This window comes from Hyperoodon ampullatus (assembly GCF_949752795.1).
Source record: "Hyperoodon ampullatus genome assembly, chromosome: 8".
Lineage (NCBI taxonomy): Eukaryota > Metazoa > Chordata > Mammalia > Artiodactyla > Ziphiidae > Hyperoodon > Hyperoodon ampullatus.
The window spans coordinates 29,037,697-29,050,070 of record NC_136921.1 but is presented as its reverse complement, the minus strand read 5'-3'; the positions used below and the strand labels follow the sequence as shown (position 1 = coordinate 29,050,070).

General features: G+C 40.5%; 1 pseudogene across 1 annotated transcript; it reads right to left on the bottom strand.

Annotated features, from left to right (window-relative positions):
* LOC307057472 (gamma-crystallin A-like) lies at window positions 1-10,500 on the bottom strand (annotated as a pseudogene). The gene is made up of 3 exons: window positions 10,495-10,500; window positions 8,588-8,855; window positions 1-268 (listed from the first exon to the last, which is right to left on the bottom strand). The product of its transcript is annotated as a gamma-crystallin A-like (transcript).
* Between the last annotated feature and the right edge of the window lie 1,874 nt (window positions 10,501-12,374).

The following is a 12,374-nucleotide window of genomic DNA, read 5'->3' as shown; positions in this document are numbered from 1 at the left end:
CTAGTACAAATTGATGACGCATCTCAGAGAGCCGACTTTGGCATCCAGGCCTCCCCGGTTGTGGTAGTTCCTGTAGTCCCCTGGCCTCAGCAAGTACTGCCACCCCTGGTAGTTGGGCATCTCGTAGAGGACCCACCAGCCCTCCAGCATGTGGAGTGAGTGGAGCTCACTGAGCTGGAAGCGGTCATGCATTCAGGAGTAGTCCTCTGTGAGCTTGGACACCAGGCCTCTGTAGCCAGGTCTCTCATACAGCTTTATCCTGTGAGAGCTAGTCTGTTGTGACAATAAAGCAAAGATGAAAAATAAGTTGTGGGGATCCTTGATGTCAGTAAAAGTGACTCAATCAGCCTGCAGCTTCATGAAGCATGAAGCATGGTTTTCAAACCATCCTGTCATATATGTATCCTTTCCTTACATGGTTGGTCTAACAAGTTAGGGAGAGTATTAAAATAAAACTGACTTGACCAGTGGTCTATCCTGTGGAAGAAACAAGAATTGAAATAAAGTCAATAAAAGGGATTCCTTTGTAAAAAAAAAAAAAAAAAAAAAAACTAACTGTCACAAATGTATTTAGTTGAGTCTGCAGAGAGGATTTTAACTCCCTTTACCATTATGACTGTGTATCATTGAATCCTATCAAGCTTGGTTTTTGTTTTTTTGGTATTTTTTTAAAATTGGAGTATAATTGCTTTACAACGTTGTGTTAGTTTCTGCTGTAGAAAAAAGTGAATCAACTATATGTATACATATATCCCCTCCCTCTTGAGCCTCTCTCTCCCCACCATCCCACCCCTCTAGGTCATCACAGAGCACTGAGCTGAGCTCCTCAAGCTTGTTTTTAAATATTTTTATTTTGGAATATATTTATTTAATTTATTTATTTTTGGCTGTGTTGGATCTTCGTTGCTGCGCGAGGGCTTTCTCTAGTTGCGGTGAGCAGGGGCACCTCTAGCATGCAGGCTTCCGTAGTTGTGGCACATGGGCTCAGTAGTTGTGGCTCAAGGGCTCTAGAGTGCAGGCTCAGTAGTTGTGGCACATGGGTTTAATGGCTCTGCAGCATGTGGGATCTTCCTGGACCAGGGCTCGAACACGTGTCCCCTGCATTGGCAGGCAGATTCTCAACCACTGCGCCACCAGGGAAGCCCCTCAAGCTTGTTTTTAAGTCACTTTTGCACTCATGATTTACAACAATTCATATTTACTCTGAGTCCACATGTCCGACATTTTGCCAAGTCAGTTGTAAGTTGAGTTTCTTGCCTCAAAGGAGTTTCTATCTTATTTGTACCTCTTTTTGCATCTGCAAATTTCTGCAGCCAAATTTTGGTTTCACTTCTTGAATCTGCTTGTCATGACACATAATTTGGTGTCATTAGAAAGTAGAAATACAAATTCCACATGATTAAAAAACATTAAGCAGCATTTGGGTGAGGACCGTGTCCCATGAAATCCTAATTAATGATCTTTTTCTGACCCTTGTAAAAAACTAGTTGATAATGACTGCTGAATACAAGGAGCCACCAGCAAGTGAAACATATTGTTCTAGTTTCTAGATCCATAGGTCATAAAGAAGGTATTGAAAATAATCACCAATACAATCAGAATACATTATACTTATGTTGTTCTCCCATAGTCTGTCAGTGTTCATTAAGAAATAATGATCTAGATAGATTTTTTTCTTTACTGAACAAGGTAGTTTTTATTTAGAAATTAGGGATCAGCTAGATACTTCCAAATTCAACTTTAGAAGCTATATTGTTGTGATTTCTTGTGCCTAAAAACAATCTGCCCATTTTCTTTAATTTTGCTTTATAACAAATTTAATCAGTTATACATATACATATGTTCCCATATCCCCTCCCTTTTGCGTCTCCCTCCCACCCTCCCTATCCCACCCCTCCAGGCGGTCACAAAGCACCGAGCTGATCTCCCTGTGCTATGCGGCTGCTTCCCACTAGCTATCTACCTTACGTTTGGTAGTGTATATATGTCCATGCCGCTCTTTCACTTTGTCACAGCTTACCCTTCCCCCTCCCCATATCCTCAAGTCCATTCTCTAGTAGGTCTGTGTCTTTATTCCTGTCTTGCCCCTATGTTCTTCATGACATTTTTTTCTTAAATTCGATATATATGTGTCAGCATACAGTATTTGTCTTTCTCTTTCTGACTTACTTCACTCTGTATGACAGACTCTAGGTCCATCCACCTCATTACAAATAGCTCAATTTCATTTCTTTTTATGGCTGAGTAATATTCCATTGTATATATGTGCCACATCTTCTTTACCCATTCATTCAATGATGGACACTTAGGTTGTTTCCATCTCTGGACTATTGTAAATAGGGCTGCTATGAACATTTTGGTACATGTCTCTTTTTGAATTATGGTTTTCTCAGGGTATATGCCCAGTAGTGGGATTTCTGGGTCATATGGTAGTTCTATTTGTAGTTTTTTAAGGAACCTCCATACCGTTCTCCATAGTGGCTGTACCAATTCACATTCCCACCAGCAGTGCAAGAGGGTTCCCTTTTTTCCACACCCTCTCCAGCATTTATTGTTTCTAGATTTTTTGATGATGGCCATCCTGACTGGTGTGAGATGATATCTCATTGTAGTTTTGATTTGCATTTCTCTAATGAGTAAAGATGTTGAGCATCCTTTCATGTGTTTGTTGGCAGTCTGTATATCTTCTGTGGAGAAATGTCTATTTAGGTCTTCTGCCCATTTTTGGATTGGGTTGTTTGTTTTTTTGTTATTGAGCTGCATGAGCTGCTTATAAATTTTGGAGATTAATCCTTTGTCAGTTGCTTCATTTGCAAATATTTTCTCCCATTCTGAGGGTTGTCTTTTGGTCTTGTTTATGGTTTCCTTTGCTGTGCGAAAGCTTTTAAGTTTCATTAGGTCCCATGTGTTTATTTTTGTCTTTATTTCCATTTCTCTAGGAGGTGGGTCAAAAAGGATCTTGCTGTGATTTATGTCATAGAGTGTTCTGCCTATGTTTTCCTCTAAGAGTTTGATAGTGTCTGGCCTTACATTTAGGTCTTTAATCAATTTTGAGCTTATTTTTGTGTATGGTGTTAGGGAGTGATCTAATCTCATACTTTTACATGTCCCTGTACAGTTTTCCCAGCACCACTTATTGAAGAGACTGTCCTTTCTCCACTGTACATTCCTGCCTCCTTTATCAAAGATAAGGTGACCATATGTCCGTGGGTTTATCTCTGGGCTTTCTATCCTGTTCCATTGATCTATCTTTCTGTTTTTGTGCCAGTACCATACTGTCTTGATTACTGTAGCTTTGTAGTATAGTCTGAAGTCAGGGAGCCTGATTCCTCCAGCTCCATTTTTCGTTCTCAAGATTGCTTTGGCTATTCGGGGTCTTTTGTGTTTCCATACAAATTGTGAATTTTTTTGCTCTAGTTCTGTGAAAAATGCCAGTGGTAGTTTGATAGGGATTGCATTGAATCTGTAGATTGCTTTGGGTAGTAGAGTCATTTTCACAATGTTGATTCTTCCAATCCAAGAACATGGTACATCTCTCCATCTATTTGTATCATCTTTAATTTCTTTCATCAGTGTCTTATAATTTTCTGCATACAGGTCTTTTGTCTCCTTAGGTAGGTTTATTCCTAGATATTTTATTCTTTTTGTTGCAATGGTGAATGGGAGTGTTTCCTTGATTTCACTTTCAGATTTTTCATCATTGGTATATAGGAATGCCAGAGATTTCTGTGCATTAATTTTGTATCCTGCAACTTTACCAAATTCATTGATTAGCTCTAGTAGTTTTCTGGTAGCATCTTTAGGATTCTCTATGTATAGTATCATGTCATCTGCAAACAGTGACAGCTTTACTTCTTCTTTTCTGATTTGGATTCCTTTTATTTCCTTTTCTTCTCTGATTGCTGTGGCTAAAACTTCCAAAACTAGGTTGAATAAGAGTGGTGAGAGTGGGCAACCTTGTCTTGTTCCTGATCTTAGTGGAAATGCTTTCAGTTTTTCACCATTGAGGACGATGCTGGCTGTGGGTTTGTCATATATGGCCTTTATTATGTTGAGGAAAGTTCCCTCTATGCCTACTTTCTGCAGGGTTTTTATCATAAATGGGTGTTGAATTTTGTCAAAAGCTTTCTCTGCATCTATTGAGATGATCATATGGTTTTTCTCCTTCAATTTGTTAATATGGTGTATCACATTGATTGATTTGCGTATATTGAAGAATCCTTGCATTCCTGGAATAAACCCCACTTGATCATGGTGTATGATCCTTTTAATGTGCTGTTGGATTCTGTTTGCTAGTATTTTGTTGAGGATTTTTGCATCTATGTTCATCCGTGATATTGGCCTGTAGTTTTCTTTCTTTGTGACATCCTTGTCTGGTTTTGGTATCAAGGTGATGGTGGCCTCGTAGAATGAGTTTGGGAGTGTTCCTCCCTCTGCTATATTTTGGAAGAGTTTGAGAAGGATAGGTGTTAGCTCTTCTCTAAATGCTTGATAGAATTCGCCTGTGAAGCCATCTGGTCCTGGGCTTTTGTTTGTTGGAAGATTTTTTATCACAGTTTCAATTTCAGTGCTTGTGATTGGTCTGTTCATATGTTCTATTTCTTCCTGATTCAGTCTTGGCAGGTTGTGCATTTCTAAGAACTTGTCCATTTCTTCCAGGTTGTCCATTTTATTGGCATAGAGTTGCTTATAGTAATCTCTCATGATCTTTTGTATTTCTGCAGTGTCAGTTGTTACTTCTCCTTTTTCATTTCTAATTCTATTGATTTGAGTCTTCTCCCTTTTTTTTTCTTGATGAGTCTGGCTAATGGTTTATCAATTTTGTTTATCTTCTCAAAGAACCAGCTTTTAGTTTTATTGATCTTTGCTATCGTTTCCTTCATTTCTTTTTCATTTATTTCTGATCTGATTTTTATGATTTCTTTCCTTCTGCTAACTTTGGGATGTTTTTGTTCTTCTTTCTCTAATTGCTTTAGGTGCAAGGTTAGGTTGTTTATTCGAGATGTTTCCTGTTTCTTAAGGTGGGATTGTATTGCTATAAACTTCCCTCTTAGAACTGCTTTTGCTGCATCCCATAGGTTTTGGGTCGTCGTGTCTCCATTGTCATTTGTTTCTAGGTATTTTTTAATTTCCTCTTTGATTTCTTCAGTGATCACTTCGTTATTAAGTAGTGTATTGTTTAGCCTCCATGTGTTTGTATTTTTTACAGCTCTTTTCCTGTAATTGATATCTAGTCTCATAGCATTGTGGTCAGAAAAGATACTTGATACAATTTCAATTTTCTTAAATTTACCAAGGCTTGATTTGTGACCCAAGATATGATCTATCCTGGAGAATGTTCCATGAGCACTTGAGAAAAATGTGTATTCTGTTGTTTTTGGATGGAATGTCCTACAAATATCAATTAAGTCCATCTTGTTTAATGTATCATTTAAAGCTTGTGTTTCCTTATTTATTTTCATTTTGGATGATCTGTCCATTGGTGAAAGTGGGGTGTTAAAGTCCCCTACTATGATTGTGTTACTGTCGATTTCTCCTTTTATGGCTGTTAGTATTTGCCTTATGTATTGAGGTGCTCCTATGTTGGGTGCATAAATATTTACAATTGTTATATCTTCTTCTTGGATCGATCCCTTGATCATTATGTAGTGTCCTTCTTTGTCTCTTCTAGTAGTCTTTATTTTAAAGTCTATTTTGTCTGATATGAGAATTGCTACTCCAGCTTTCTTTTGGTTTCCATTTGCATGGAATATCTTTTTCCATCCCCTTACTTTCAGTCTGTATGTGTCTCTAGGTCTGAAGTGGGTCTCTTGTAGACAGCATATATATGGGTCTTGTTTTTGTATCCATTCAGCCAATCTGTGTCTTTTGGTGGGAGCATTTAGTCCATTTACATTTAAGGTAATTATCGATATGTATGTTCCTATTCCAATTTTCTTAATTGTTTTGGGTTCGTTATTGTAGGTCTTTTCCTTCTGTTGTGTTCCTTGCTTAGAGAAGTTCCTTTAGCATTTGTTGTAAGGCTGGTTTGGTGGTGCTGAACTCTCTCAGCTTTTGCTTGTCTGTAAACGTTTTAATTTCTCCATCAAATCTGAATGAGATCCTTGCTGGGTAGAGTAGTCTTGGTTGCAGGTTTCTCTCCTTCATCACTTTAATTATGTCCTGCCACTCCCTTCTGGCTTGTAGAGTTTCTGCTGAGAGATCAGCTGTTATCCTGATGGGGATTCCCTTGTGTGTTACTTGTTGTTTTTGCCTTGCTGCTTTTAATATGATTTCTTTGTGTTTAATTTTTGACAGTTTGATTAATATGTGTCTTGGCGTATTTCTCCTTGGATTTATTCTGTATGGGACTCTCTGTGCCTCCTGGACTTGATTAACTATTTCCTTTCCCATATTAGGGAAGTTTTCAACTATAATCTCTTCAAATATTTTCTCAGTCCCTTTCTTTTTCTCTTCTTCTTCTGGAACCCCTATAATTCGAATGTTGGTGCATTTAATGTTGTCCCAGAGGTCTCTGAGACTGTCCTCTGTTCTTTTCATTCTTTTTTCTTTATTTTGCTCTGCAGCAGTTATTTCCACTATTTTATCTTCCACCTCACTTATCCATTCTTCTGCCTCAGTTATTCTGCTATTGATCCCATCTAGAGTATTTTTTATTTCATTTATTGTGTTTTTCATCGATGCTTGATTCATCTTTAGTTCTTCTAGGTCCTTGTTAACTGTTTCTTGCATTTTGTCTATTCTATTTCCAAGATTTTGGATCTGGGAAATAGAATCTTGTATCATCTTTACCATCATTATTCTGAATTCTTTTTCAGGTAGACTGCCTATTACCTCTTCATTTGTTAGGTCTGGTGGGTTTTTATCTTGCTCCTTCTCCTGCTGTGTGTTTTTCTGTCTTCTCATTTTGCTTATGTTACTGTGTTTGGGGTCTCCTTTTTGCAGTCTGCAGGTTCGTAGTTCCCGTTGTTTTTGGTGTCTGTCCCCAGTGGCTAAGGTTGGTTTAGTGGGTCGTGTAGGCTTCCTGGTGGAGGGGACTAGTGCGTGTGTTCTGGTGGATGAGGCTGGATCTTGTCTTTCTGGTGGGCAGGTCCACGTCTGGTGGTGTGTTTTGGGGTGTCTGCGGACTTTTTATGATTTTAGGCCACCTCTCTGCTAATGGGTGGCGTTGTGTTCCTGTCTTGCTAGTTGTTTGGCATAGGGTGTCCAGCACTGTAGCTTGCTGGTCGTTGAGTGAAGCTGGGTGCTGGTGTTGAGATGGAGATCTCTGGAAGATTTTCGCCGTTTGATATTATGTGGAGCTGGGAGGTCTCTTGTGGACCAGTGTCCTGAGGTTGGCTCTCCCACCTCAGAGGCACAGCACTGACTCCTGGCTCCTCAATTCGGGATGATTTGTTGTCTATTCATGTATTCCACAGATGCAGGGTACATCAAGTTGATTGTGGAGCTTTAATCCGCTGCTTCTGAGGCTGCTGGGAGAGGTTTCCCTTTCTCTTCTTTGTTCTCACAGCTCCTGGGTCTCAGCTTTGGATTTGGCCCCGCCTCTGCGTGTAGGTCGCCGGAGGGCGTCTGTTCTTCGCTCAGACAGGACAGGGTTAAAGGAGCAGCCTCTTCGGGGACTCTGGCTCACTCAGGCCGGGCGGGAGGGAGGGGCACGGAGTGCGGGGCGAGCCTGCAGCGGCAGAGGTCGGCGTGACGTTGCACCAGCCCGAGGCGCGCCGTGCGTTCTCCCAGGGAAGCCGCCCCTGGATCCCGGGACCCCGGCAGTGGCGGGTTGCACAGGCTCCCGGAAGGGCGGTGTGGACAGTGACCTGCGCTCGCACACAGGCTTCTTGGCGGCGGCAGCAGCAGCCTCAGCGTCCCACGCCCGTCACTGGGCTCCGCGCTTTCAGTCGTGACTCGCGCCCGTCTGTGGAGCCCCTTTAAGCAGCGCTCTTAATCCCCTCTCCTCGCGCACCAGGAAACCAAGAGGGAAGAAAAAGTCTCTTGCCTCTTCGGCAGCTCCAGAGTTTTCCCGGACTCCCTCCCGGCTAGCTGTGCCGCATTAGCCCCCTTCAGGCTGAGTTCTCGCCGCCAACCCCAGTTCTCTACCTGCGCTCTGACCGAAGCCCGAGCCTCAGCTTCCAGCGCCGCCCGCCCCGGCGGGCGAGCAGACAAGCCTCTCGGGCTGGTGAGTGCCGCTCGGCACCGATCCTCTGTGCGGGAATCTCTCCGCTTTGCCCTACCCAGGTATGTGGGGAGTTTCTTGCCTTTTGGGAGGTCTGGGGTCTTCTGCCAGCGTTCAGTAGGTGTTCTGTAGGAGTTGTTCCACGTGTAGCTGTATTTCTGGTGTATCCGTGGGGAGGAAGGTGATCTCCGCGTCTTACTCTTCCGCCATCTTACCCGGAAGTCCTAATCTGCCCATTTTTAACGCTTTATTGAAATGAGTTTAAATGTTTCCATATGAGAGCAGAGTAAAGGCAATCAAGTTTTTGTTAAATGCTTGAGAGTTGGGCTTTGCTATTTCACTGTGAACACTAGTCCTGAGTTGAAACAAACTGACTTTTATAAACAGGAATTTATGGCCATGGATCAGTGATGCTTTCACATGAGTCGTGTTGAACTAAGACTCCCGTAAGGAATTGTGTGGCAGGGGCGGACGGAGTCATTGAGGCCCATCCACTGCTTGTAGTCAGGGTAGTCGCTGCACCGCAGGAAGTACTGGTGGCCCTGGTAGTTGGGCTGCTCGTAGAGCATCCAGCAGCTACTGTCCACCGGATGGAGTTGCAGCGGCTGAAATAGGGCTGCAGGTTGGGGCAGTCACTGCTGCACTCGTAGCGGCGGCCCTGGAAGCCCCGGTCCTCATAGATGGTGGTCTGCAGGTGGAAAGCAAGGTGACAGCAGGGAGTCAGCTGAGAGGTACATCCCCACCGCCACCCCACAGTAGACACCCAGCAGGCATGCTGTGGCGTATGTTTATGTAGGAAAAAAAGATTATAACAGTGTATGTATAAGCCCAAATGTCAATCATGGTTATCAATGAATGGCAAGATTATAGGTCTTAATTTTATGTTTTTATTTCTCCTTTTTGTTGTTTTCAATTGCTTTTTTTGTTATATAAGTATATATTACTTTCATGAGATGAAAAAGTAAAATAAAATCAATTTGTAAATGTATAACTTTGAGTTACTGGTGAAAAGCAGCAAATTTTGTAAATAGCCACATTTTGTCTTGAGATTAAACACTTCTCCTTGGGCTAAAAAGAAAGAGGTCTCCCAAGCATCTCTCTGAGACGCTCCAGGAGTAGGAAAATATACAGAATCCTCCCATTCCCCTCTCCCCTCAACCCAGCTTCTAGGGATGATTTTTGTTTTCAAAACTAGCATCATGTGGACCTAGAGTCTGTCATACAGAGTGAAGTAAGTCAGAAAGAGAAAAACAAATACCGTATGCTAACACATATATATGGAATCTAAAAAAAAAAAAATAGAAAAGAAAAAAATGGTTCTGAAGAACCTAGGCACAGGACAGGAATAAAGACGCAGACATAGAGAATGGACTTGAGGACACAGGGAGGTTGAAGGGTAAGCTTGGACGAAGTGAGAGAGTGGCATGGACATATATACACTACCAAATGTAAAACAGATAGCTAGTGGGAAGCAGCCCCATAGCACAGGGAGATCAGCTCGGTGCTTTGTGACCACCTAGAGGGGTGGGATAGGGAGGGTGGGAGGGAGATGCAAGAGGGAGGGGATATGGGGATATATGTATATGTATAGCTGATTCACTTTGTTATAAAGCAGAAACTAACACACCATTGTAAAGCAATTATGCTTCAATAAAGATGTTAAAAAAACCAAAAACTAGCATCTTGATTTTCCTGAATTTTCCCTCCCTGAAGCAACACTGTTTCATAGGACCCAGGTGACTGCTTGAAAGCTTTTCCCATCGCTGCCAACCTATTGATTCAGAAGCACTCTTCAGATATGCAGGGGTAGAGGATGACCCCAATCCCCAACTCTTTTGTCATCCCGTGTGTATGTAGAAAGATGAAATCAAACACCTTCATGGTTCATGACCCATGGAGGGACATCCACCTACAGCTGGCAATACGTCCACAATGCATTTGTGAAAGTCCTCAGGCAGCATGTAAAGAAAATGTGCAGATGCTAAGAAGAGAGAAATTAATAGCCACGAAGAAAAAGTATTCCCCTGCAAGTAGCAGAGCTAGACAAAAGAAAACTGGGCAGAGTCCTATGAAGTTAGAGAGTATACCCAGGGACCAGAGGATATACCTAATGTGGCAGGTATACTGTTAAACTTCAGTTACAGCTGTAATTGAACCAGTGTGGAAAAGGCTGCATTGGTCTCCCCAGCTACAAAACCACATCGGAATACACCACCATTTTCAGCAAAAGTCAACAAACCACACACCAGTTTTGGCACATGTTAAAGAAAACTGTTCTGCAGAAAGATGACACATCAAAACCTTAAGGTGGTATAATTTATACTTACATTCATTTGGTCAAATTGTTACTACATGTATTTATAAGCTCAACTATGTGCCTAATCAGAATTTTGGAAATGTGTTGAAAGACCAGATCATTTTCACTTCCTAGTAGTCCTTATATTCTGCTGAAAGAAAGCCTGGACCTGTTTTTCTTTTAAGGCTTTATTGAAATGAGTTTAAATATTTCCATGTGAGAACATAGGAAGGGCAATCGATGAGAGGGTAATTTTACTTTGGATTGAAACTTTGGAAAACTGCCTTCTACTCCACCATTCTGAAATGTTCAGTGCTAAACATTTGTAAAATGTCCTACAAAGCCAGTCTACTCTGACACAGAAATAGTATATATTCTCCAAATCCTCCAACCAACAATCTTCTAGTCATAATGAAGTAGCATAAGATACATACTTGTTTTTTTAACCACAATATGGCCAAACAATGTGATTCTAAGAAAGCTCAACACCCGAAATAACACTTCAATGCACTTTGTATCAAAAGCTAATGGCAAAGAAAAATATGCCAGCAAGAGTTGCAATTTTAAGATGATGCAGAGATTCTTCTTCTCCCAGAGACTTTATTACGAACTCCCATGGTGCAATTCCAAGTTTCTAAGTGACCTGTAGAATAAAAAGATAATTTTTGTATCAAGCACATCAATTTAACATGGACACAGATATTAGCTTTCAATCTATAGGGCGTTAAGGTCAAATATCAGATACCAAATTACTGACAAAGTTGAATTAAAATAAAAGTGGGTGCAAAAGAATTTCCATGGAATTTTTCTCAGACATTTGGAAATTGAGTTATATTTCTCAATTAAATACAATATATGATCCCACACAGGGAAAAAACGACAGTATTGGTCAATTGACAAAATTGATACATATATGGTAAATTATCAATGTTAAATTTTCTGAAGTTGATAACCATCCTGTGGTTATTTAAGAGAGTAACTTTATTCTCAGGAAATACACTCTGAAGTATATAGGGGTAAAGTGATATGGTGTATATAACTTCAGATGGCTTAGAAAAAGTTATATATCTATATACTGAGAGAAAGAGAGAAGAAGAGAATAAAAGAGTGGGACAGAGACAGAGAGAGAAAAATGGTAAAGATAATGAAGCAAAATGTTATGGTAACAATTAGCAAATCTGAGTAAAATGTATATGAGAGTTCTTTGTACTGTTTTTGCAACTTTTCTCTAAGCTCAAAATTATTTCCAAATTAAAAAAAATAATAAAAATAATACTTCTTTTCACTAACCATGACCAAAGCAAATCATTTCTTTGCCCCTTAGCAGTTGTGTATTGTGCCTGCACCATACTATTTTGAATTTCTTATATATTGCTTTGAATTAAACTTATATTGCCCTCTTTCCAGTTCTGATAGAGAAGTGTTAGTCTCCAACTATGAAAATGGAATCATTGATTTCTCTCTGCAATTCTAATAGTTTTTACCTCACATAGTGGGATGTTCTGTTGTTCGATGCACACATGTTAAAGATTGTTATGTCTTCTTGGAGAATTGACCCCTTTATCATTATGTAGTGCCCTTCTTTATCCCTAATAACTTTCCTTGCTTCCAAGTCAGCTTTGTCTGAAATTAATATAGCTACTTTTTTTTATTAGTTCTAGTGTGATTTATTGTTCTCCATTCATTTACTTCTGTTTTTTTTTTTTTTTTTGCTGTGCTGTGCAGCTTGCAAGATCTTAGTTCCCTGACCAGGGATTGAACCCAGGCCACCACAGTCAAAGCACCAAATCCTAACCACTGGACTGCCAGGGAAATCCCTACATCCATTTACTTTTAATCTATATTTGTCTTTATGTTAAGAGGGTGTCTTATAGGCACCATATAATTGGGTCTTGTTTTTTGATCCACTCT